Genomic DNA, 26,503 nt, shown 5'->3' with positions numbered 1-26,503 from the left:
CGCACTGCTTACACCTATCTACTCCCTAAGCTGCATGAATTTTGCCTGGGAGTTCTGGAAACCATTCTGAAGTTCAAGAGAGCAGAGCATTATGTCCATAAATCAAGGATGCTGCTGAACTTCCTGCACGGGAGAACAGATGTGAACCATGGGCCTGAGACTCATCCAAAGGAATGCAATGGAAATACACAGGATGGAGGCTCTGAGGGCTTTACAAATTGCATTTGGATGGGGGAGAGCAGGGAGAAAGAGAATGTGGGAAAAAGAAAAGTAAAAAAGAATCCTGCTGTTTAGCTCATGCATAAACTGTGTGTGCTCAGCCAAAGGTCACTCCTTTTATTTTCTCATTAATTTCAGTGACGGTGAATGGTATATGAAGAATGACCTAAAAAATGAGAACTGCCAGGAATAGCTCAGGTTTTTCTGCGACAAAGCAGAGGAAGAAAAACCTATGTGGCAACTTTGCTCTGTATCTTTAGAGTCCTTAAAAAGTAGTGACTAAGAGAAAGTTATTTTAGCTGAACCATAAGTTTATTTAGGAAAGTTAAAAATTCAGCCATCTACTTTTTACGTATTTGCCAGTAAAGGTTTTATACCTTCTGTGCATTGAAATCACTTAATTCCTAATTTCCTTTTTGTAATCCAAGAAATAGTACTTGTTTCGAGGTTGAGCACTGAGGTACTAAACTCAAGTGAAGGAAAAAAAAGAAAAGGGAAAGGAAGGAACAAAAGCTTTGGGAAGCCCACAGGTGTCCAAAAGCTGGCTGAAGGAAACTGCTCATATGGGCAACCTTGGGGAAACCATCAGGAAAGAGTGGAACTGGCACCTGGTGATGCTATATAATAAATGCATATTCAGATGCCCTGTGCTGGTTCCAGCAGCTCTGCACCAGACAAAACAGCCCCACCGTGTGCCAAACACAAGGCAGTTAGAGAAGGTTCTGCTGCCTCTGCACGAACACATTTGAGGAGGAGGAGACACGTAGAAGATGCAAGAGACACCAGGACAGGAGGGTCGAGAGCAGGAGAAGCACTGAGGGAAACAAACACCATGCACTGACCTTGCTCTCCCACACTGCCCATTGCCTCATCAGAGGGACCGGGAGTCACATGCTGTGGGGGAACAGAGTGCAGGAAGGGCAGAGGAAAGGTACCTGGAATCGTATCTACAAGGGAGCATGTGTTTTTTTTGTACTAGAATCAGTAATTTAAAGTTTTTAATTGGGACTAAATGAAATCACTTGAAATTCCCCTGGCACACAACCACTCCTGGCTTGCAACAGGGAGAAACTGATTCAACAGAGAAATCTGCAAACAAACTGGTGCAGTCACAGTGGTCTGGCAAAGGATCTAAGGGTGAAGATAGGGAAAACAGCAAATTACATTGCTTGTGTTGTAAGACAGTTGCTAATCTGGGGTATAAAAGAAACATGGCTCTTTTAAGCCCGGAGAAGGGCTGATGATAACATTTTATCCTGGCATTTGTTAACTGCAGTGAAAAACTGCAATGTAAGTGGAAAAAAAAAGTTCAAAGAGAGGCACCAGAAGCGATGAACAGAGATATATCTTCAGGAGATAGATGTTTATATGCTCAGCTCAGGAGAGCACTGCCAAGCAGTGGAAAGGCAGAAGGTACTTTCAAGGACCTGTGTGGATCATAGGGAGTGTTACGTGGAGTGACACCATGGAAAGACAAAGAAGATTTATGATAGCTACAGAAAATTCTGACAGTCAGTCAGAAAGGACCAAAAACTATAGAGGCTGCTTTTCTACATGGTATCAGCAGGTAGCTATATTCAACATTCAGAAGGAAAAAAAAAAAGTATATATATAAATAGAAAAGCTCCTGCATTTGGATGTGTGAAAGGGAAAAAAAAAAAAAAAAAAAAAGATCTTTTGGCTCCAAAATGTAGGGGTCAAATTTAGAAAGGGTAATTCGCAAGCCATAGCTAGTGGCTATTCATTTACTGAGACAAGGCCTGAATTTGATTAAATGGTTATGAGCACGCAGACTGTATGCTATGGAAACAAAAATCTGTTTTGCAGTGAGGTTATTTATATCGCAGATAATTAAAACTGCTGCTCTGAGATCTCACATTTCTCTGAAAATGCAATGTCCTCAAACAAGAGTGACAGCCGAAGAACAATTTCTAAGAAAGTTTAGCTTCTTTTAAAAATTGGGAAACAGTCTGTTAAAATCACAGAAACACGAAGGTGAAAAAAGAACCCAACACAACCATTCTCTGCTTCCAGAAACAATGCCACTGTATCTCATGGTGTTGGGGGTTTCAGAGTGAGTGTACTTGAGTGGGGTCGTAAACACTTAAGAATGACTGAAGTTCAAACAAACAAAAAGAAGCCTTGAGCTCGCTCTGGTATAAAATGGGAAAGAAATGAGGGAAGGCTTGGCAAAAATCAGCATAATAGTAGCCTTATTGTTGGATCTGAAAGCTTCATTTTCCAACAGTGTCCCTTTTCTGAGAAGCTGCAGAATCACTCTGAAAGTGCTTTCTATAGGGATGATAAATCTGTGGTGGAGATTTATGCACATTCAGATTAAGTCAGGAAATCAGTCATGAAAAGGATAATTAAATAGCAAAGGACAAAAACCTAGAAGAAAAATTACCAGAGCCCCCCAAACAAACACAGCTAACAATGCACTACGATGCACCAGGTCCTGGGATTCTGACTCTGACTTTGGCACCTATTGCTGGAGCAATGCACAGCGAGCAACCTCAGCTTGTTCCTGACTGTGGTTCCCAGGGCTCCAGAGAGAGGCACTCTGCACAGCAGCAATTCAGAGCTGGAGCCGCGCGTGAACAAACCTTGCTCAGTATCTTTGGTCTTTCCTTACTTTTTTGCACTAGGTCTTCATGCATCGTAAAGGTGAAAGCCACAAGAACAGAAGGGGTTCCACAGCTGCATATGGAATTGTTTGAGACCACAGACTCACACTGTGTTCATATGCTAGATGAGAGCTCTCGAACATCACAGTCTCCATTTTAGAGCAAACAGCTCAGCCTGCCCAGGCACAAATTACCAAGGTGCTGTGAGAGAGCTGGCTCTTTTGACACAGAGGTGTCAGAACACCTTCTCCTTTCAGCTTTACAAGATGTGCAGCAGACTCAGGGCGTTAATGGTAAAGCAAACAAGTTGACTGAAGAAAATTTAGTTAAAAAAAAAAAAAAGCCCTTCTGTTTCGCACCACTGCAATTCCAAAACATGCAAACTCAGTACCGTGTCACAGCCCACTGAGCAAACCACTCTAGCTTTGAAGACATGGTATATAAATACTGCAGTTCTGTGAAAACCTTTAATTATGTACTGTGAGTTTTAAATTAATGCATTTATTTATTAAATCCTGTCCTACTTCTCCAAAGTGAATTCAGTCCAGAGTCTGATTGGCCTCACGTGGGAGCTCAGTACAGAAGAAACTAACAGAGACTGAAAAGACAAGGGGAAACAAGGTTTGATCAGTTGACAACAATATATGTAAGCACCATGATCATGACAGAAAACGTCAGCAGCGTGATCCAAAAACAACCAAGATAACTTGATTTAATTCAGAATGATGCCAAGCACATATGGAGGAGGCTCAAGCGAAGCTCAACACAGTAGAATACAAATTCCTCCAAAACAAAAGGAAAGCATTTCCGTGACTCTGAGCACTATGTAAGAGCAAAGCCACTTAACTGCACACATGTACACTATAAAAGTAAAACTTTGGGGTCATTCCTCATGCAAGAGCCCTACTTCATGTAACAGGGTTCACAAAGCATTTCTGTAGTCCTGTTACGTGTTCATTATGTAGAAGGTAATGAACACATCCCCTACTTATGACACATCTCATTGCACAAGAATATAATTCTTTATTAATTAAAATGTTTAGACTAACTTCAAAATTTTAGGAGAAAGACACTGTTATTATACTCCAGACTATTTCTCCCTGAAGGATATGTAAGGAGTAAACTCAGACAGACATACACACTACATCAGCACTTTGTTGCCATTACTGCTGCAGAGATAGCGAGGCAAAGACAATTTTGTTCCGCCCCATCCTTTCATCTGCCAGCAGAACTGCCAGTCAGCTTCCAAAGTCACAATCCTATTAGATACCAATGTTTGAGGCCAAATTTTGTACTGTCTCATGCAAGCTGAATCTGATATTAAATTTAATGAAAAGGAAAGGCAGAAAAACACCCTGTTCTTTTGTAAGGCTACCTGAACACTAATATTACGCTAGCAGCAATGCAACATGCATCAAAAGAATCAAACGATTCAGAACAACCAGCAAAATGTGGCTATAGCAAAGCAGATATGTCTCAGCCCCAGAGAAAAATTGAGTCATTTGGAGGAAAAAGGAATAATTGTGAGTGGAAAGAAAAGGGGCTCCTTGCCCCATCCACACACACACACACACACCCTCCCGCAAGGTTTAGTGTGTGCAGGTGTGAGCATCATGAAAGACCTGGATGTTTTTTTCCATTCATGCTGGTGAAGGCCTTCAAGGAAACAGTTACTTGAATGAACTGATCCCTCTTGTACAACTTGTCATATTGCCTGAATTTACCCTACTGAGTTCATCACACCACAGCAAAGCACTTTGCATTCTCTCCATTGCATCACAAACACTAGATAAGCTGTATTATGTCTACAGCAAAGTAAGAGTTAACTACCCAGCACAAACAGAGGGAGACTGAGAAAGAAGAGCCAGGAGGAGACGGAAGGAAGCTGCAAGCTTTGTTAACCAATTCCCAGCTTTAAATACATCACTAGAAGTGAAACAGATTTTTTGTGTTAAAATACACTGCTTTTCAATATGCATCAGTGCTCATGGTCACAAAAAAGACTCCACTTGAACTCTAAACTATATATTCAGCATTGGAAAAAAAAAAAAAAAAAAAAAAAAAATCAGAAAATGTATGTGCAATCCCCCACCATTCCCACACCCCTCAGCACTGTGCTGCTGCACTCAGCACTTACTGCAGCAGCAATAAGCATTCCAGTAACAGCCAGCATTGTTTTATAGACACAGTACAGAAAGTTTATCTTGATCTCTACAAACGATGGGCCCAGTGGTACAACTCCACAACTGACAAGACTGAATTCACTACGGAAAAAAAAAGTAATGCACTGCTTTTGTGAACCTCACTTGTCAACAAGATCTTTAAGAGTCACAGAAGAGAATATTCCATTGTGAACAAATAAATGCTGGGGCTGTCAAGCTGAGTTTCAAGGACTCTCCTTTCTTCTGCCTCCTACACCTCATGGAATTAGACTAAAAATATCAAGCAGAAGCACAAATAACTTTCTCATCAGAAAGCAAGTTTACATAAATTCCATACTAGGGACACCTGAGGAAGGTTGGCAATTACGCAAATCAAACTCACCTTGTCTATTACTTGGTTAAAAAAATGGAAATAGAAGAAGAGGGGGCATTTCTAACTGACCTCTCAAAATGATGAGTAATGCCCATGGAAACAAAGAAAGTACTTCAGTGAACTTTTCTACTGTGTAAATCTTGCTTCAGTATTTAAAGGGTTTACACTTGTTGCTTACGAGATCTCCAGAACTCTGTAAATTTGTTAAATCTGTGTCAGAATTGTCAAAGATTTATCTTCCAAATGATAAATAAGAGGTCTGTGTGTACCCTACATTAACAAATGATGAAGAGGACCTCACAAAATGCTTGCTATGCACTTGTGTGTCTGTAAGCAACAGCTATAAATTATGGAATGCAAACTTAACTTAGTATGATATGAAGCCCCAAGTTCAGAAGTAATGAACTGTAATGACACAGACTAGGAAGCAGTCATTAATTTTAACCTAATTATAGAATAAGCTGTTTTTTTTCCAAGAACAAAAGCCCAAATTGCAAAGGCAATGAAAAAAGTCAGGTGTATACGTATTTCCTCAAAAATAGATTTATGAAGGGAGAAAACAACAGAGTTAGAATAAAATCTAAGTTAAGACTTCAAGGCACAGTAAAATTCAGTTCTGATATTGTTCCAGTGATACCAACAACTGGCTACAATCACCTTATCAAAGTGTTGTGATTAACAAGATAGAAAGCTGCATAGTGGTCAAGTAAGAAGAAATGATAGCAGCTTGCCAGAGTATGGGTTCAGGAAGATATCAATTGTCACTCTCAGCATTGCTATTGCAAAGCTGCTCTGAGATCAAAATCCTGACTGTAATCCATCAAACCCATAACCACAGTGAGTTGAGTGGCTGAGCAACTGTGATGACACAGTTGGCTGCTGCTAAGAATACATGAAGCTGGTATCAGTGTGTACGCGTCTCTAGATGAAGGGAAAAGCAGCATGATTGCTGCTAATAACAATAACACAGGAATGACATCAGAAGAGATATTAAAAGCAAACCCAATTGTGTCACACTGATTTTTGAAGCAGAAATATTTGGGCTTTCTGTTCAAAGGTTAAACAACAGTTGTATGGGGCCCTGCACATCTCTTCAACTGGTATAGGCACAGATAAAATCTTGTTCCCAGCCCATACTGAACAGTGTGACTTCTCATCACTGCTCCTGCCATTTCTTTGGCAGGAACTAGCCACCAGCAGCTACAGCCACAAGGTGATGTTCAGGACAAGAGCGCTGGGCAGAAGAGTCAGGGTGCTGGACAATTCCAACAAACTGAAAACTGTTTTTGTAAGCAGACAGTAAGAATACTGCTGTAGCGCAAAAGTGATTTTGCCTGGGGCCACTGCTAGCACTGTGGCTCCGTCTCACCTATGAGACATGGTGTGTGAAAACTATCCAAAGTGTCCATGCAAAAGCATCTGGCACTCTTGCCTCCACTCACCGAGCTCTAACCAAATGCTTCTTAGCTGAGCCCCAGCAGGTCCACTTCAGTAAGTCTTCAATATGACAGAAATCCAAAACCAGCATTCCCCCTTCTTTGGTTTCTACTTTCTCTTCCCTTTGTTATCTTGATCCTTCATCTCCACTCCATTAGATTCTTACTCTAGTGCACCTTCTTTTTCCCCATCTAAATACAGTGGCTCTTCATCCTCCTTGTCTCTCTCCTACAGCCGTGGCTGCCTTTAATGGATCCTGCAGGAAATTAGGCCTAGTCTCCATTCTAATCAACTTCAGAGACTTATGCTTTTAATTAGACCTTTAACATTCCTCCTGTTTGCACAGACAGTGCATTCTGAAGTGGCCTTCCTAAGTACCATTGTGGTTTCAACTTCAGAGGAAAAATCGTGGTATTCTAACAAGTGAAAATATAAGCAATCTATGATAAGCCATTATGATTTTATTTTCTCCAGCTGCAGCAGCAGATGTGTTAGTATATTTTTCCAGCTGAAAAAGTACCATGTGATTTTTTTATTCCACGAGGAGTAAAGGTCCATCAAGTCCCCTACTTGGACACAGCCTCTATGGGATTCTCAACATAATGTAAATTGCTGAATCCTTAAGCAAGCCTTCTCCAAAAACCACAGCGGGCCTCTGACTGCCTTGCAAGCAAAGATTTAACGTGTTAATTGAGCAAATTATGCTCACTTCAATAGCCCCTTTGTGTTCAAGAAGAGCTCTGGTAGTTTAAAGCACCACATAAGTGGTAAGTATTACTGGGTCACATTCTGAGGTTCAGGATCAGTTGTACTTAATGTTTATTCAGGCAAACTTCCACTGAAGTAGAGCACTGAATTTTAAAAGGAAAAGTACAAACCTCCAAATTTCATCCATTATTAATCATTTAAAGTATCAATTAAACATAACGTTCTCTGATGTTTTTTACTCTTAGCTGATTAAATATGACTTCAAATAAAAGACATTCAACTCTCACTTAAGGGGTGAGATTTATTGCCAGCCAGCTGCTCACATATAGTGAGTTTCTGTGAGGGTTCTCGAAACTATTTTTCATTACAGTTACAACTGCTGCCAGTTCTTGTCTGTATTTCATAGTAATTACTGTGATCACTCCAGAAATGAACTCTGAAAAAAACACCCATGCTAAGAATGTTAACAGTGCATATACCAGCAGTATTTGTAAGATGTCAGCGAGACCCTTTTCCATCATACCAGACACAGTAATGCCTTTATTTCACAGTGGTTCAGAGCAGTGGGAGATTTCTGACGGAGTGGTTCCCTTACTACATCACACCTCCTACATAATTTGTTTTATTAATGTATTTATTTCCCACTTGTTATTCAGAATAGATGAGCTTAAAGATAAACAAGGCACTAAAATTTTGAACCTATCTTGAACACTTTGTCCCCTGAAAATAATACAGATAGATCTATAGGTCAGTGGGCATATCAGTGCCACCAGGATTTCACCCTGTACCCTGGCAACTGGGCAGTTTGCCACACCAGGACTAAAGGTGCAGTTTTCAGCCTTGTGGCTTACAGAAGTTATTCGCTTGGTAATGGCAAGCATGATACATACTTATGTATAGAATTTAAAGATGAAGAGTCGACTCCTGTCATCTGAGGAAGTGACATTTCAGCCAAAAGAGAGCACCTGAAGTTTTTAACATCAGTGTACAGCATCAGATCACAGGTCCATCTCTCACACACAGTCACTGATGCTTAGGAAAGTGCAAGAGAGCAAACGTGCACCAATGCTTCTCCACCAAACTTTCCCAGTTTCCAGACATTTTCACCTTGATCTCCTCTCAATCTCAATGTTCAAGATCTTAATGTTTCAGGGTTTGAACACAGGAAGTGCCAAACCATAACTGAGTGTTTAACCTGATAAAAGCCACAACTCCCTAAGACCAAACAGCCACTGGGTAAAGGCCAGACCCTGTACCTGCGGCAGAACTGAAACATTACAGCCTGAGAGACAATTGGAGTAGAGGAAGTTGTTCTTTTTTTTTTTTTATTATTTCTTTTTAGCCTTGGCTGAGCTTACCCTGAGCTTGAGAGAGTTTGAAAGAAGGCAGGCCTGTGTTGCATTAAGTTCTTGGTGCTCACGAAAGCCTTCTTACCAAACAGTGTATTACGGAGAAATATCAAGCTAGACTCTGCAGATCTTGCTCATTCTACTTCTGCAGACTTTAGAAGAACTTTAACAAGGCTTTATGCAGATTTTTCAGCCTAAGATAAATAAATCACTCAGGGAAAAATTATTCTGTCCTATCCTTGGAGAGAAAACAACCCAACAACTTAGATCAAATATATCTCCGTGAAAGCAACTGACTTCAATAGGGGAGAATTTTATCCCCAGTTGCTGAAAACACTAAGTATTTAGTAATTAGTGAAAACTTACCTGTTGCACTGTTGGAATGCAAGTTTTGAGGGACAAGAAGTCTGGAATTCAGAACTCCCTGCACACAGGAAAATACACATTTTTAAAACCACCACTAAAACAAATCAAAAACTATTGTCCTGAGCGTGACATAAATGAAGGGAAGAAACACATTCCTATAATTTTCTATATAAACTCAAAATATGTGCATACAAAATAAAAGGGGGAAAAAAAGAAATTATGACTATGTATCCAAAATTTAGGGAAAGAGCTGAAGTTTGGCTTTCCTAACATAGTATTTCCTAGCATTTTGCAATGTACATATAAAATATGGTATTATTCCATTTTTCTCTCCCCTAAAATGCAACCTCAACACAGCACGTATGGTTCTAGCGCACTTCTGCTACTTGGGCACTCAGAATGCTCCTTAGAAGGGACAGTATGCTGAACAGTACTCTGCAAACAGTCCAACTTAAAAAATCAAATACAGAGCAGCTTTCAGCAATATCAGTTACCCAGAGATTTCAATGAAAGCAACATGTATCAGTATAAATTTCTTTCCATTTACCAGATCCTTCTCCAGACAATCTTTTGTTTGCTGTAACAAAAGCTGACAAATTTGTCATTTGCACAAACTAGAGATTTCCTGTTTGTTTCATAGAAACATTGAATCATGCAAGGGCCCATTAGCTCTACTTGTCTGAAGCACTGGGAAACATATCAGAATAACTTAGCACAGCCTAAACAGGCTCAGGACAGTCTACCTCAAAATTTATGATGTATGCAAAATCAAAACTGGGAGACTGCCTCCAACCCATACCATCTTTTTAAAATAATTTATTTTTGACCTTGGTTCTCAGTACCACCACAATGGATAAAAATACTACTTTAGGAAAATCAGAAATAATATTTTTATTTGATCTTATGCTGTCAGGTGCTGGAAAAGGAAGAAAAATACACTGCAGAAGTCAAAATAAATTGTGAAAGAATATAAACATACTGAGCTGAACAACTACAAGAAACCCACAAAAGTATCCCTAAGCTGAGCATCCAAACAATTAAAAAAAGAAACAGGGAAATTAGAAAAACAAAAGTTTTATATTGTTCTTGTTTGAATAATAATTGTTAAGAATCAGCTTTTTCTAAGAGCAAAAACCAACTGGGATATCTTTGCCTATAGCAGTCCATTACAAATTGGGTTTGCACAAGAAGAGAACAGAGGCCTCAGAGAGATAGGAGGCAGAACTGATCTGCTCTATCCCGGCAGGTGCCTGCCCAGCACCTGGGAGGGAAATTCCTCAGCCTCCAGCTTTTCGGAGCTGGAATAATTAGCAGATCTTTTCTCATCCCAATCTTCCATTTTCCTTCCTGAACCTTAAGCTGATTTCCCCACATCTGGTAGACAAGGACAGTTTATCACTGCTCTGCTTAGAACTATTTTAACTTTTTATCCTCACTCAGCCTTTTTTTTTTTCCTGACTAAAAAGTCCCCTTCTCCCCACTTATCTCATAAGCAGCATTTTCTTTGCTTTCATTATTATCTCAGCTTCTGCAGGCTCAAGCTCTTTGTAGAGTTCTCACAAAAACTCGCGCTCTGCTTTGTACTTGAATACCCAAAGGAGAACATACACAAAGAGCTCCACAACATTAATTACATGGAAAAAATATTTTACAGTGTAATATGTTTATATTAACTTGCCAGGCGACAACCTCACCATTGCCAAAAAATTCACGATCCCTCCACAATTGTTTTCCTGTCCCACAGTACTTTTCCAATTGGATTTGGGTAAGAACTTCATGAAGAACTTAGGTCTGTTCCGTAACGCACCTTCCATACTTAAGACTGTACACTAAAGATTGTGCACAGATCAATAGCAGTTTTTAATTTTGAACATTTAAAAGTGACTGGAATGTTTCATTTTCTTATAAAGATGATGAAAATTGGCAATGTTTTCTCTCCGAGAGAAGTCGAGAGAGCAGCTCAAAAAAGTCACAGGTGCCAAGGAAAGGAAAACATTAAATTTTGCCTTTTTTACAAATCCACTGAGTACAGGAAAGGTTAAAGGTGCAAACTGTATGACTAATTTCAATTCATGTAAACTGGGACACAAATCTTTTAAACCTAAAACTATGCAAAGAAAGTGAAAGGCAGAAAAGCTGCAGGGGAATCTGTAACTGACCTGAGAAAAAGGAATGAACCGTTTCTCCAAGAGTGATGAAGAAATTGAGTGACCTGAAACTGGGCAAGTACAACCTGATGAAGCAGTAGGTATGAGTAGGTCAGTGCAAGGCTGTTCCCACAAGAAAATAAGGGTTACAGAGATTCCTTGCTATTATAGAGTGAAATTGGTATCCTGTTGCTCAAACCACTAATCTGAAACAAATGCTGTGCAAAGATAACTGTGGATGTTGGCTGTCTATTTTTATAAAGACATGGAGAAACCAAAGGAATTAAGTGGCTTCCAGCCATGAAGAAGTATGACAGCAAAGGCAAAAGTTACTCACAAAAACCTAAAGAAAAACAGGAAGGATATCCAAACCACACAATGAAAAGAAGTCTAGAGCTAGATATTATACATGAAAACCTGATTAAAAAGACACACCTCATCAGGCAGCAAACTAGAATGATGATGCAGAATAGCCACAGAACATAATAATGATGATCTTGACTTTTTAGTCCAGTGTGAGCATATCCTCCATGCCTCTAAGTCCATTTTCTGGCAAGAGATGGGGTGGGGTCTGACTTAAAGGAGATCATTTGGAGATGCTGGACAGATAAGTAACCATAAGGGACAGAGATTTAAGAGATATTTGGAGACTGAATAAACCTAAGGGAAGTACAAATAACCTTTCTTACTGGCCCTAAATGAATAGCTTTGAAGCAGCTGAGAAGAGCTACCACATACATCAAGAGGGAGGCAAACCAGACTGAGCATAATAGACTCTGTGCCTTTTCTCATTAGCACTTGGCTTTGAGTTTACATGACCTTAAAAAAAAAAAAAATTAAAAAAAAAAAAAAATCAAACCACAGTGTTTACAACTACTCCTATGTGAGTCTTGCAACCACTGCTCTAGGCAGATGGGAAACTCTGTCTTGTTTTTTCTTCACCTATTTCCAAAAATCCTTTAACATCCAATACTTGGCAGTTCACTTCCTACTTCACCTACACATATGCCTATTATAAAACCTGAGAACATAAATCAACAAAAAACATTCTCAAGTGGTGTATCTAGTTCTATATATCCTCTGTAAAAGGAATAAACGTATCACTCACGTAGATTGGAATTATGGGAATTCACAAATTCAAAAAGACTAATAAAATATCTCACCAACTATTCTCACGTCACTGACATGCAATCAATAAAGTTCTTTATAATGAACCACTTGAAGGAATAACACTTAGAACTGTGATAACAATATTGCATGGTTGAGAGCCGACATACATGTTTTATTTTGTGCTGAGAAGGAAGAAATAAGTGTTTATACATCAAACTATTTGACAACAGAAGGAGGAAGAAATATTTGACAAAAGAAAGGGGAAGAAAGCAAGACAATACAGAAGATTTAAAGAAGGGAGGGATTTATATTAAACATTAATAAGTCCTTTAAATGATACGATACAGAATCGTTCCACAGTTTTTCTGTCTATATACATGGCCTGCTCTGAAAATAATACCTCCTATTTTATTACGTTGGCCCACGACACCAGAGGTGGATGTTGGTGGCATGGCAGTAGAGGTTGAACCTTTCCATTGATATTCCATTCAATTTTGTTGCCATGCAACAGAAGGCAGCAGAGGGGCAGGCTGACAAAATGGCATCTGACATGGAAGTGAAAATGAAGTGAAGGTGTGGAATTTAATTCCTCTACGTGGAAAAAATGGCACCCACTGACATTTATTGACACTTGCTGAACATTTATGACCCCGAACAGTGGATATGAGCACAGTGAGGCAGTGGGTAGTACGTTTCATCAGTTGCAACAGCGAGTCACCTCCACTAGTGCCAAGCACAGCATGCAGGCTCCTGTTCATCACTGGCGAAAATGCAGAGCTAATGGCAGTGACTGTATTAGAAATAGAGTTTTGCAGATGAAAATTTGCTCTATCAAATAGCGTTATTGTGGTCTTTGTAGCTGTTGTGATTTCCATGGAAATAAATAGGAAGCATTATTTTTGAAGTATCTATGCATTACTCTTGAAGAAATCCAAGTGAAAAGAATCGATGCCTTAGATTTTATTCCAGCAAATGCCCTCAGACTGTAAATACAGGTCACATAGTCTTGGCCCCATGGGCCAGCCTCCAGCCGTGTGCTAATGCAATAAATGGAGGCTGTTGTTTAGTTCTACAGCACATTAGAGAGCACATTTCCACGTTCAGATTGTAATTCGTCAACTCTTGAAGCAGAAACCAACTCTGCCATTTCTAGTATATTTAGCTAGCAGTTGTTTTTACTGGAGACCTAACACATGATACTTTTTCCTCAGATCCTCCAGGTATGGGATTCAGGACTGTAAATCCTAATCTTAAAAGCTTACATAACAGTTCTAATGACTCCTAAATCTCATTAATCTCTGGGACTTAAACTGATAGAACTCAATGCTAAAGGACACTATGTAGTATACAGAAACATATTCATGGCTGAAAATGTGTGTTTTTCTCATTTATAGTTCTGTTTTGAGTTTAAACAAAAAGTTAAATACCTGAAAATTATAAAATTTAATATTCCAGTAGCATGCAGAATGTCTTGGCTTAAGAAAAAATTCTGATGCTACCCCGGGCTCTGTCCAAAGCAGTAGGAAACTGCATTTGCAACTCAGCCATACTTTCTTCTGGCACACTGGATTTCAATCTCATTTCCAAATAAGTTAAAACTACAAAGCTGAGCAGACTTCGTACATCCCAGCCCTATCCTCATCTTCCCTCTTCAAGGCATTATTTCTGCAGAAAAGCAAAATCAAATATACCAGCAAAATCTAATTGATCTATTCCTCAAACATAATTTTAATGCAATAGAATTTCTCACTGAATTAGCGACTGTCTTCTAAGCAGCCTAATGGGCACAAGGAAATCATCCCTATCAATACTAAACACAGTAGAGCTTGTGTTGATGTACTTTCTAGGGAAACAAGGTTTGCTTCATCTGTGACGTTACCTGACAGAGTTGGCATGATACTATCCATTTATAACACGTGGTGGAGTTTTTACTATTTTCTTTTACTTTCAAAGGTTCCTCTCTCACCTGATTTGACTTGCAATGTTATATTTTGAATAGATCGAACTGAGAACAGATCTGATTAGAAGAGGATGCAGAACTGGGTAAGCATTGGTCTGCTTCTGGGAGGTGGTGAGCAACTCCCCTTGTCTTGCTTTTTAATCCTCTTCACTTACTAAGCTGTTTTTATCTCAACCCAAATTTTCTTGAATTTCTTCTTCTAATTTTCACCACCCATCCCACTGAGGTTAAAAGGACTGAGTGAATGAGCAGCTGTGTGGGTGTTTGGCCATCAGCTGGGTGTACAAACCTGTATGTGTGCTTGTTTTTCTATCACATCCTATGAAAGGGCAAAGGCAAGAGATTTAACACATTCTCCCAAAGATCCTCTGTTAATTCTTATTATCAATTCATGAAGTCTGGTATTGTTCAACTTGATTTTTTCTTCTTCTTATTTAGAAGTTAGAGCATAATTGGTTACATTATGCCTCTTGTGACACTATGAGCTGATTAGCTCGTAAAGCTCTGATTAGTTCGAGGTTATCTTAGTGGAAGGCTATGAATTAAATAGGGACATTCAGACATGCCTACAGAGATACTTAAATAGAATTCATTTTGTTCATGCCATATTAAAAAAGATTATTCAAAATGAAAATATTCCACAATTGCAATCTACTGCAGATAGAACACAGCACCATGAATGACTATGGAAATCATCTCCTAGCCAAGCAACTCACATAATTTAATAGCCAGAACATCTTTCTATTTTGTGGTACAGTAACCTGCTTCTCACAAAGCGTCACTCCTGCATGCTCCTCTTCTATACTTACTCTTCACTACTTATCTGGCTGATGGGAGAACACCGTTATGTTTGTGAATGTCTAGCAGAACTGCTTACCACTGGATTACCTTACAGCACACACATCCCTCCTGCCAACACAGACCTAACACAGAACAGGAAAGTTTTGCATTTTATAGCTGACTGCTTTGCTCACTGAACCACTGGTTTTCACAGGCCAGGACACAGTGGGTGGGATAACTACAGCTCAGTGGGATATTTTCTACAAGTCCTATTGGATAATGAAATTTTAAAACAGAAAATGTAGTTGTAACAAATGTTTTTAGTTCCTTTTCAGCAAAGTTAATACTCTACTACAGTGCTTCAGTTTGTAGTTGCGGCTTGCTTGTTTTGACTGTTGCAACATGGCATGTAACGTGCAGGAGGAAAAAGAGCACTGAAAATTACTTTCAGCCTAACATCACAAAGTCACTCAAGATTAGCTTTAAGTGATCAAAGTGATTAAAAAAATGATTTAAAAACATTAATTGTTCAAAGTACAGCTTGGGCAAGAGAAACTAAAGCATACCTTAAAATTCCTCAGTGAAAAAATCACTAGCAAGGAATCAGCTTTGGAAGAAGTCAGAGGGCTCTTCACCTGGCTGAGATCTGCTGTTGAAAGATCCAATATCACTGCCAGTCCATTGCAGCAAAGAGCTCTGAATCCCATTCGAAAAGATTCAGGGCTGCTTATACAATGCTCCCTTTTATGGCAGAATCAGAAGTACTTTGACTGCAGAATAAACAATCCATTGCTCAATGTTTTCCCAGTAATTCCTGCTTCAGATATCAGATTCAGATTCACAGGCTGCAGTTCATAACAGTGTAAGACACTTGGCATTTCTTGTAGAATAGCTTGTTACTTCATGTGAATGAGATGCCTAATCCTGGTAGAACAGGAATACGCAGTACCTGAATGATGCTCTGCCATACAGTTCCCACAGCACAGACTGAAATTATTCATAGTACAACATCAGGGCACAAAAACCACTGAGGAAGAAGGGAGAGCTCACTGGGGAAAGTCTGTCTCCTCAGTAAGCCAAACATTGTCCTATTATTATTCTTGAAATGAATAAAAGTTGATGTCAGAGCAAGGTCCAGACGGCTGTGTAAAACATCAAGCTGTGCCTCTGATGTACTACTGGGCAGATCCTACAGCGTGACAATAGATTTTCTCCGTATGGAAAAGCATGTAGGAAACCACATGACCTCTATGGTGTAAACTAGTCAGGAAAATGAGCCACCCTGAACTTAAGAAATTACACAGACTGAGAGAGTCCAGCTTTGTTTCCTTGAAAGCCATTTTTAAAAATTTTTTCTTTGACAGAAACCAGTGAGTCACAGAAAGAAGATCTTGAGAACTGGATTCATAGAGATACCCCAAAATGAACATCAGAATCTACTGCTAAACCCCCGTTTCAGCAGTGATCTATTTCCTCCTGCTTAAACAATTCCTTTTACAGAATGTGATCCAACCATTTTTTAACAAGTCTACTCCCCTTCATAAACTGACTTACATGCTTTTGCTATTAGTATTAAGATAAGAGGATACAATATCCTGAGTTCCAGCTTGTGCAAAAGAATGTAGTCCCACTGACCGTTATAGAACACGGTGAATTTACAGCAGCTGAACAACTCGCTGTCCTCCAGCAGAACTGTTGCAAAGGTCACAGCCACATGTATCCAGTACAACATCAAACAATGCTTGCGCTTCTATTTTAAGCTGGATTCCTCATAGCTGCTAAATTCACACTAATTCACATTGCATTGTAGCACAGATTACTACGAACCCAGTGCCTATGTGCACACACAGCGTAACCTTGGTTATGTTACTACTAAATCAGACTTTCAACTGGGCCTAAGATTAGTTGCAAACTGAAGTTGAAAAACATGCCATGAAACAGCTGGTTTACATTTACAGAACTCCGATTTGTTTTAGCCATCTTTTCCAACTATAGCTCACAATGTAGACTAGAAACAATACACTTCTAAGCTGCTCTCCATCCACTATTTATTATTTTTCCATCAACAGTATCATCTTTAAATTTAACAGCCAGCAAATTATCTTCAGAATTGCCTTACTTTCTAAACACATGAATGGCACTTCTCCTATGGAAAACATTTAGTAATTTCAAAGGACAACATAGCATTATGGATTTAGAATTTAACACTTAATCTTCCTCCCTCCCCCATATGAGCAATCCAATGAGATCAGTTTGCAGCTCTGCTGGAAAAATCTACTACTCCATGAGAAACTCAGTACGAAAACCAGTGTGCTGATCCTTTACAAACTTAAGTTGCTTAATTTGGGGTCTGATACTAATCATGATTTTGAATTCAATGGACTCTGGATGACCACTTTGTTTAGTCTTCTACTGACTTAAAGTTATTCTCTATTTCACATGAAATCTTTGCCACTAACTACAGCCAAACAGAAACGAATGGATTTCTTTCACAGCACTATGCTGCACAGAGTTGTGGAAGAGGTTTTATAGAGTAATGCAATCACATGATAACCATTCAGGCATAATAAGTCAGACTCTCTGTCAGCACAGTTAGCCCTGTTTCGAAGTAGAAATTCCTCCTGTTTTCTTATATGCTCAAATGGATTCCGGCTAAATGCCTTCTGTTTTCACTTCCCTAAATGGAAAAATATTTTTCTTGCTATACTCAGTGACATAATATTCACAGCAGAGTGAGTGAAATGCTTTGTTTTTTATTGTATTTTTTCAAAGAAAAGTCCTTAGTTTAAAATCCTTCTTGAAATACCTTAAAAAAACACCAAAACAACACTTCTGCCAAGCCCAGCAACGGGAGGAGAACAAAAGTTTTGGGGATGAAGAAACGAAGGTTTAGGCTCAATGGTCCTAGTTTTCCAGTGAATTCCCTTATGGCCAGAGAGGTAGCCAACAGCTCTGAAGGAGCCTCAATCTATTTTACTTCATCATGAGGAATTCTGTGTGATGGACAAATTAAAATAAACACTCAAGGGAAAAGTACAGTATATAAATCAGGAGAAGGACAAAATCAGCAAGTATCCTACAGAGCTGTACAGCACAGAGCAGTGGAAGCAGCAATGATGGAAAGTATTATCCATGGAATTCAGTATTCCAGCCTTGGTATGCTAAAGGGCTCTTTGTCCTTCAGCAAGTTTTGAGGGTTATCTGAAGAATACATTATTCTCTGGTATTTTTAAGAATCCTGTACAAGTTTACCCTGTAATACTCGTACAGGGAAGCACTTGCAAATACAGCCCCATAGCTTCAAAGAACACACTAAGCCCCCCAGAAAATAGAGATATAGTAGGCTGGACAGAATTTTGTAAAAAACTCACATTACTGCCAGAGGAAACGATCCTAGTGAAATGCATTCTCAGCTCCGTGGGTAATTCTTGCATGCTTCTGTGGTCATCATTACACTCATATTTACTTGCAATAGCACCCATGCACCTAGCTTACCTCAGCATATACCTTCCATGAGCCTAGGAAATCCAGAAAGGGGAAGTTAAGTACTGACCTGTACTCCTATTTGTTCCCATAACTCTTCTTTCATACACTAAAAAAGAAGTCCCACCAATTTGAGGGTCAAACAAGAAGAGTTCACACAAAGACCCTGTGGTGTAAGCAACAAGGTCTGCATGTGCAGATAATTTGTGAATCACCAGAAGAGAAGCCAGACATTTTGGAAACCTTCACAAAACCCACGTGTACCGGGGTTGCACGGTTCATGTCCCCTGGGCATTACATAATGCACAGAGTAAACCACTGTTACGATGCAGGGTGAGGTTCCTGTACCTCACCCCCAAAATTTTTGTTGAAAGCAGGGAAAGATCATGACAGTATTTTCTTACCACGATATTTTCCATTTTAATCCAGCTACTCTGTTACAGATTTGCATGGCGAATTTCCTCCGCTCCAAATCTGCTCAGTCCTATCCACAATCTGATGCTTTTCTGCAGTTCCACTCATATCCTGCAATTTAACCTAAAAGCTACAGCAAGCACACTGCACATTTCTACAGAAAAGAAACCTCTGCCAGGTCCCTGAAACCACAGTCGCCAAATTACTTGACAGTCCTGGAGCGGGATAGCTGGAAATGTTTTATGCTCCTCAGCCTTAGCAACAGAGCTGTCATCACTAGACCTCAGAAAACACCGGTGTGATTCACTCTAATTTGAACACCATGCCTCCTCTGGCAGGAAGACACAAAGCCCATTCAGCACCATCCTGAAATTTTCTTCCATAAAGGCTGCTTAACCATCAAGACTCTCTGACCTATTTTCTCCTAGAATCACCGTCTAAGCAGGGCTTCACAAAGGCACTGCTGCCCAATTTAGAAATGCTGGGTCTATGTGTGCTCCAGTTACACCATATCGGGATCTCCCATCAGTACCATTCGCTGCAGGGCTTCAGATTTATGAATTCACCATACCTTGGCTGGGCAGAACCTTCCGTTTACTTGCTTTATGCTACTACGTAAAAAGATTTACTTATTCTCAATCTGAGCTTTTTCCCTCCTTTCTCCTTGTACACTCAACTTCTGAAGCAATGCATGTTGATCTGTTTTCACTTATTTAAAAGAAGTGTCATACAGTACGGAATCAGAGCAGTTATGGTTTACATCTGTGAACATATGTGACTACATTCTTTCACTTTAAGTAAACAGCGACCGGCAGTATAGTTCATGACCTTCTGGAAAAACAAAGTCACCACTGGAAAAAATTAGCTAGTAGATAGCTTCATGTGATTGTGGCTACAATTCATTATGTCAACGATGGAAAAAAAATTAACAAAAAAAAAAAAAAAAACAGAGCAGCTTGTCAGACCCTGCTGAGAAGAACACACAGGAATTATCACACAATCACATATAATCCTAAAATAATCTGAGTCTAGCTTCTGGGAGTGGAGGTGGTAAACTCAAATTAAGGCTGAATCCCTGGACAAAGTCCATTTCTGATGTAACTCACCAGAGGCTGCTGAAACTGCCAGAGCCCGCTCAGCAGAAGAGCGGCACACGTGGAAGACGTGGCTCTGTGGCCAGTCAGCACATGCAGTCAGCACACAGCACAGCACCTCAGCACACAGCACAGAGAAATCCAGCACTGAAATGAAGACAAGCTTTTGAGAGGCTGCATACTGAAAAATTTCCAACTATCTTCCAATCTCTGCCAGATAGTAGGGCGCTGGCTGAGCAGAATAACTGCAGATAGTGGCTGGCAGCCTCCTATCTAAATTTCTTTCGTAGTAGGATTTAGTTAAGGCTTTGACAGAACTTCTACTGCCTTGCTTAGAGTTACAATTTTGCCCATCAAGATAGAATAAAAGATTCATCGAATATCAACTCCACCATTTTCTCTGAATACCTTCTTTCAAATATTTCTGAAATGGAAGGAAAACTCAGACCAGTATCTATTTAAAGTACTCTTCTCCACATCTATGCATTTTCTAGGAAGGAAACCAGAGAGCTGGGTAAATTCTCAGGAGTTCCAAAGTGAAGGATACGTCCTTGCCAAGGTTCTACTTGCCTACACAAGGAAGCTGCACAGAAATAGAGAACAAATGATCAAGTTTCCTTTGAAACTACAGACAAACCCCCTCCCTGAGGTACACAGGATCAGGCCTTTTGGGAAGAAGCACATTGAAAATCCACCCTTCATCTTGTATTGCTCGTTTCCTTTCACAGAAAAGGGATTAAAGTTAAGCTGACAGACACAAAAGAGGTGTTGGAAATATTACCGGGATGTATCAGCAAGCCAGGTAAGTGCCACATGTGAAGGTTCTCAGGTTTCATTGGTGATAAAAGTGACACCATCTTCCATTCTGCCACGGAAAGTCTAGTGGATGGAGACTGTTCTCAGCCAGCTGACACTTTCATCCAAGGAAAATGCTTTGATAGGAAAAACAGATGCTAACATGGATTTCTGCAGCATTCATTGTACCAAGAACACTATCAGTAGTGAGGGTTGAAAGGACTACTGTGGATGCAAAACTATACAGCTCTTCCTTTTCCTTTGATGTTTTCCTTGCAGACATGGAGAAGCAGCAGAAGGACCTACAGCTCTGACATGACACTGCTAATGCCAGCTTGCAGGAAGGCAAAGAGCAGAGCTGCTGCAGCTCGGTGATATGCTTCGGTTGCAAGCTCATGCAAGTCCTCTAATGGAAAAGGGGAATGGTTTTGCTTTTGCTATTATAGAGCCCTGGCTTCTTCTCTGACGGTTGCTTAGTTTTTGGAGATAATGAAAGTACATAAAGTTTATCAACAGGCTCAAAGAAGCTAGGCGAGCAATGATGGCCGACTCTAACACAGAGAGGGGAGAGGGTTTGTCCTTCTGTCACCTCTGTAAGCAAACGATCTACAACAGCAAAAAACACCTACATAACTTTTTTCTTGTCACCTGTAATTTCATTCAGATGCCTCAACATTGTCATAAAGAGATAGTATACAAACTCACAACATCTGAGAAAACTGAACTGATGTACAAAAAAGACAAAAATGAAACCTTTAAACATTCTAGACAATAAATAAATAGAAATCTGACATACGCAAACATACATTTGCTAATTTTGAATTTGGCAGGTATTCCATTTCCAGCACTCTTTTTCTATTATTCATCTTTAAACCCAAACAACTTTCCCTCGTTTCAGTCAGCAGTGCTGAATGCTGTAGGACCCATTAGCCTTGCCTTATTATTATTTTTAGTTTTCCTGCCCAGGCAACAGGTAGCCCAAACTCCAGTCCTTGCCTTCTGGCCTGCCCACAGCCCCACACACTCCCCCCCTTACTAACAGCTGTCCCAGGTACCTCTGGCCATACATAGTTATAATATGGCAGCTCTGCTACAGACAGTCCAGGTGGCTGCAGCCTTCACAGCGCAGCCTACACGTCTGCCTTGTTTTAGAGGCAGCCCCCTCCCATAGATTGCTCTGGTACTTGGTAGCCTCTGACACTTCAAGTTTGCTCCTGTCAGCCTCTAAAACCCAAGCATAGCTGTCCACTGAGATGCAGGGAGAAAGCCAGTGCAAGCTACTTCTCTTAACCACACCTACTTTCTCAAGGAGATTGAGAGAAGATTAATAATATATCCAGTCAAAAGCTAAGCACAAAAATAATGCTTTTGGCATAGGAAATTCTTGACATGCAAACTGCTGAAGGATGGGAGGAACAAACAGGAGAGCAGTGCTTTGCTTGCCTTCTTTTCCTCCTCCGCTCTACCGCTACGTGTCACTGACAGGTTTCAGTGCACATGACAGAGGTAGCAAGGCCATAGGCCACAGCCCAGCTCTATTCAGTAGGAAGCCCTCACAGCAAAGGCCTGTCAGATATTAAAGAGAGACGAACAGTCCTGACAATCGTAGCCAATAATAATAGGCAGTGTGGACTTAGTCAGACGCAGCACATTGTTCTGCTTTGCTCCAAGGCCTCTGCACCTTCTCCGTTACAAAGTTTAGCAGATCTGGTGATGTCTTCGTCTGTTCATTGTGTTTGTGACTTCATGGTTTCTACTGAATTTCTGTCATCCCAAACCATTTCCGAGCCTAGAACTTCCACAAGCAAACTTTATCCAGAGGTCTAAAACCCATCTGAGCTCCTCTACTGCGCAGCCAATGTCAGGTGTCCATCCTATTTGTTTGCTCATCCTTGCGGAGCATCACTGCAGCAAGACAAACAGTCACACCTATTTATTCCTAGCACTCAACAAATAAACGTCTAAAACTTTCATTAATCACTCAAATTCAGTTTAGTTTTGCTGAATGACTCTTCCTCACTGCAACACTTCCTAAGGCAAAATGCTCTTCAAGTTATTCACTTGACTTTCAGAAAAGAGATGTGCGAGATGGCTGACACTCTTAACAAAAAAGCAATATCTCAGCCTAAGGATATTTCTGATATTTTCATCATACAGACCTTCTACGAACAGTGAATTCCTACAGGTTAGGTGTCTGACCCTCTGCATCTTTTCTTTTTCAACTGTGACCCAGGTTGCCATTGGCAGAACCTGGTAGGAAGAATATGCAAGATACTGAAAGCTAAAATTAAAATCAGTGAATCCTCCAACTAAATTACAAGCACATTAAATACAGTGCTGCTAACTCTAAAGGTCAGATTGTGGTTTCATGAGAATTTGCTCAATGCAACAGGAACTGCACATGTAAGCACTTTCTATTGCATGCCTTTAACTTCCAGGTGCAGAAAAGCCTTTCTGTTCCAGGGAGCTGACACGACACTTTAAAACACGGGTAGAAATATTGTAAAAACAAAACTAATCAATTTGTGTTCGCCAGAAGGCAACCATCATTCAAAAGTAAAGTTGAGCCCAGCAGACAGGACTATATTAGAAATCACTGAAATTCAGGACAGGAACATACATCAGCTCTCCGGCTTGCTAGCCACTAGATGGTACTTTTAAAAGGTGTAACCTGTAAACAGCCAGACTTTTAAACTGTAAAGATGCATTGAGTATATATAAGATTTTTTCACAAGAGCATCAGAGTTCAACAGATGTCAACAGGAAGCAAGCACTTTCCAAGAAGTGGCAGTGAGGAATTTATCTGCCACTTGTAAGTGCTTGTGTAACTTTTGAACTTCAACAGCCTCATTTGTGAAAACAGATTTTCAGAATGAATTGTGGGTTGGGAACCACACTTCAGTTACAGAACACTTCAGAAATCAAAGTTAGTCACACATCAATAGAGGATTGTTTCACATAATGGGATTTGTACAAGCTAGGATGCTGATGCGCCGCCTGAGCCTGATCTTTAGGTGAAGCCAGTCAGCACCAGTTGGACATCCTCAATGTCTAATTTTATACCTAAACCTAATATAAAGGAACCCAAAAAGCACAAAATTTGAAATCCACATTCTAGTAACAATTTTACGTAACATGAGGCTTGAGGGATTCATTCTTCTCTTAGAACCCACTGAAAGAGAAAGTAGAAACTAATGTTCCTCTCAAAGTTCACCTAGTGGCACCTTTTGCCATATGTTAACCTTCAAGCTTGATACTACCTAAACAGTTTGAATTGAATCATAAACTGATGTGCAATGCTCACATGCTTAAAACACAGGGTAGACACATGATTTCTTCATGTAAAGCACATCTGCATATGTAAAAAGATGGAAAGGAAAAAGTGGCAAGACACTATTTTGTGGTGGATGTATCAGTTCTTCCCTTCATTCAGCACAACGCTATACATTTCTTAGCAGAGAGCATCATAGTAGGTAAAATAGCTTATATGTAAGAATATAGGCAAATATTCCCTCTACAGACATCAGCCACTGGTCAAGTGGCCAGCAACTTGGCTGAAACGGAGAGGAATTTTTCAACAGATGTATTTGTTCTTCTCCCATTTCCATCCTAAACTGAACTCACTCAAAACCTCACTGCAAAGCAACTACATATAGTGTAAATAAAACACATTAGGTGCTTGAACTGAATATGAAACAAAGCTCATCTTGCAGATGAAACATGCTCACATTAAAAAGAAAAAAAAATACCACCAAGTGGAGGCTTACGCAATGCCCAGCCTTGCTTTGTGCTACAAACACTCAGTGTTTCTCTCCACAGTACTAGCAGGATGCACACTTCCCATCTCACCTAGTCAAAACTCTTCCTTATGTTTATTGAAGTCCAGTCCCTGCTTACATGGATGAAAAGTTCCTTCTAACTATTAATAGAAGTGAGCTGTATCATGGAAGCACCTATGCCAGCTGCTATATGCACACTGAGTAGAAAGAAGGAAGCTTTGCCTGAGAGGATTTATCTTCATAGAACAACTGAACTAACAAATGTAGGAAAGCGATCAGCCTTTTAAACAAAATGCCCTGAGGTACAGAGAGATCTAGGAAAAAATATCCGAAACCATAAAGAAAGGCTCTTCAAATCCAAAGTCAGCTACTCTTTGCCAAGAGCACTCACATCACAACTGCACAGGATGAACAACTTTTAGTGTTTGACTCTGTTGAAAGCTGCCCCAATGAATTCACCTCCGGCACTGTCCCAAAAGGTGCTGTTTGATCAGTCTTTCAGTAATTAAAATTAGATGAAGTTGTGATGCCAGACTGGAAATTAAAGCAGCTATAAAAAGATTTAAATAAATGACATCATTTATGACAATTTATTGCAAACGTCCTCTTTTCAGTCCAACTTTACCAATTACTCAAATTCCTCTGATTATTTGAAACAAGAATCATTTTCAATCCCAGGCATCCCAGCTCCTAGTCTTCAAATGAGACAGGGTGGCTAAAGGCGCTGAACAAACTGAAATGACCACAAATTCAGGCAGAATCTAGGACATTTTCTGCCAAGATTTGATTTAAAGATCATAAAATACTTACAATTTTATTTATTTATTTATTTTTGAGTCAGCAGCAGCATCTACATACTGTATTTTTCAGAGTTTTTCTTCTTGTGATTTAATGTCTGAATGAATTCATCATGAATTCAGGAGTCATTAACATTCACCCCAAACGAAAGAACAGCCCTGAGAGCATGCATACACATTTGTTCCACACCAGCCACAGTTCACTACATTGCATACTGTTTCAACCAGACTATTTGGTCCTGGTAAACACCAGACAAGTTTTCCTGGCTCCAGTAGTTACTTAAAGCAAAGGAACATTTTCCTGACAAGTGTGTACCTGCTGTATTTCAGAACACCAGAAAGCATTCACAGGCTTTATCTTTGAAAAAGTCTCTTTCATAAGTGTTCATAAACCAAGTCTGTACAGTAAGGAACAGTACCTTAAACTATACAGAGCCTTCCAATAAACCAGGGAAACATTCTGATGATGGAAGACGTGAATCCCTGAGAACATCTCAAAAGCTACACAGCTCAGAGTGTGCAGTGAAATTCTCCTTTCTACTACCACCTTACATCCATGTCTCACGTTGAGGCATCATTTCAAACAAAAAAACAGATGTATAATTGAGACATTTTCATGAAATTAAGTCCAGTGTGCCCATTTCTCCCATATGTCAAGCTAATTTTGTTACCATCCAAATACAGCAAAAAAACTGTTCTCCATTGTGTGCAGATCCTTCCAGATGCTTCTTAGCTGTCTCTATAAAATGTAATGTCAATAGCATACAGATTAATTCCATTTGCAAAATGCTCAGTGAAGAGTGACAGAAGAGTCCTGTTATTCCTGTTCTGCAACTTAAAAAAAAAAAAAAAAAACAAAAAAAACAAAAAAAAAAAAAAAAAAACACAAAAAAAAAAAAAAAA

General features: G+C 39.7%; 1 protein-coding gene across 4 annotated transcripts in view; it reads right to left on the bottom strand.

Annotated features, from left to right (window-relative positions):
- SPATS2L (spermatogenesis associated serine rich 2 like) overlaps positions 1 to 26,503 on the bottom strand; it is a 136,135-nt gene that overhangs the window by 80,004 nt on the left and 29,628 nt on the right. The window contains exon 1 of one of the 4 annotated variants that reach the window (XM_042822564.1): positions 15,805 to 15,940. The exons of 2 other annotated variants lie outside the window; for them this stretch is intronic. The gene's annotated coding sequence lies outside the window, so the exon portion shown is untranslated. Of the gene's footprint in view, positions 1 to 9,241; positions 9,287 to 15,804; positions 15,941 to 26,503 lie in introns of those variants that run through there. One more of the 4 variants, XM_042822563.1, reaches the window with a different exon arrangement.

Source organism: Centrocercus urophasianus, unplaced genomic scaffold (assembly GCF_019232065.1).
Source record: "Centrocercus urophasianus isolate 14NV4802_14NV808 unplaced genomic scaffold, USGS_Curo_1.0 seq_20, whole genome shotgun sequence".
Taxonomy (NCBI): domain Eukaryota; kingdom Metazoa; phylum Chordata; class Aves; order Galliformes; family Phasianidae; genus Centrocercus; species Centrocercus urophasianus.
Note: the sequence above shows the minus strand (reverse complement) of the source record. Positions and strands in the feature narration are given on the sequence as shown.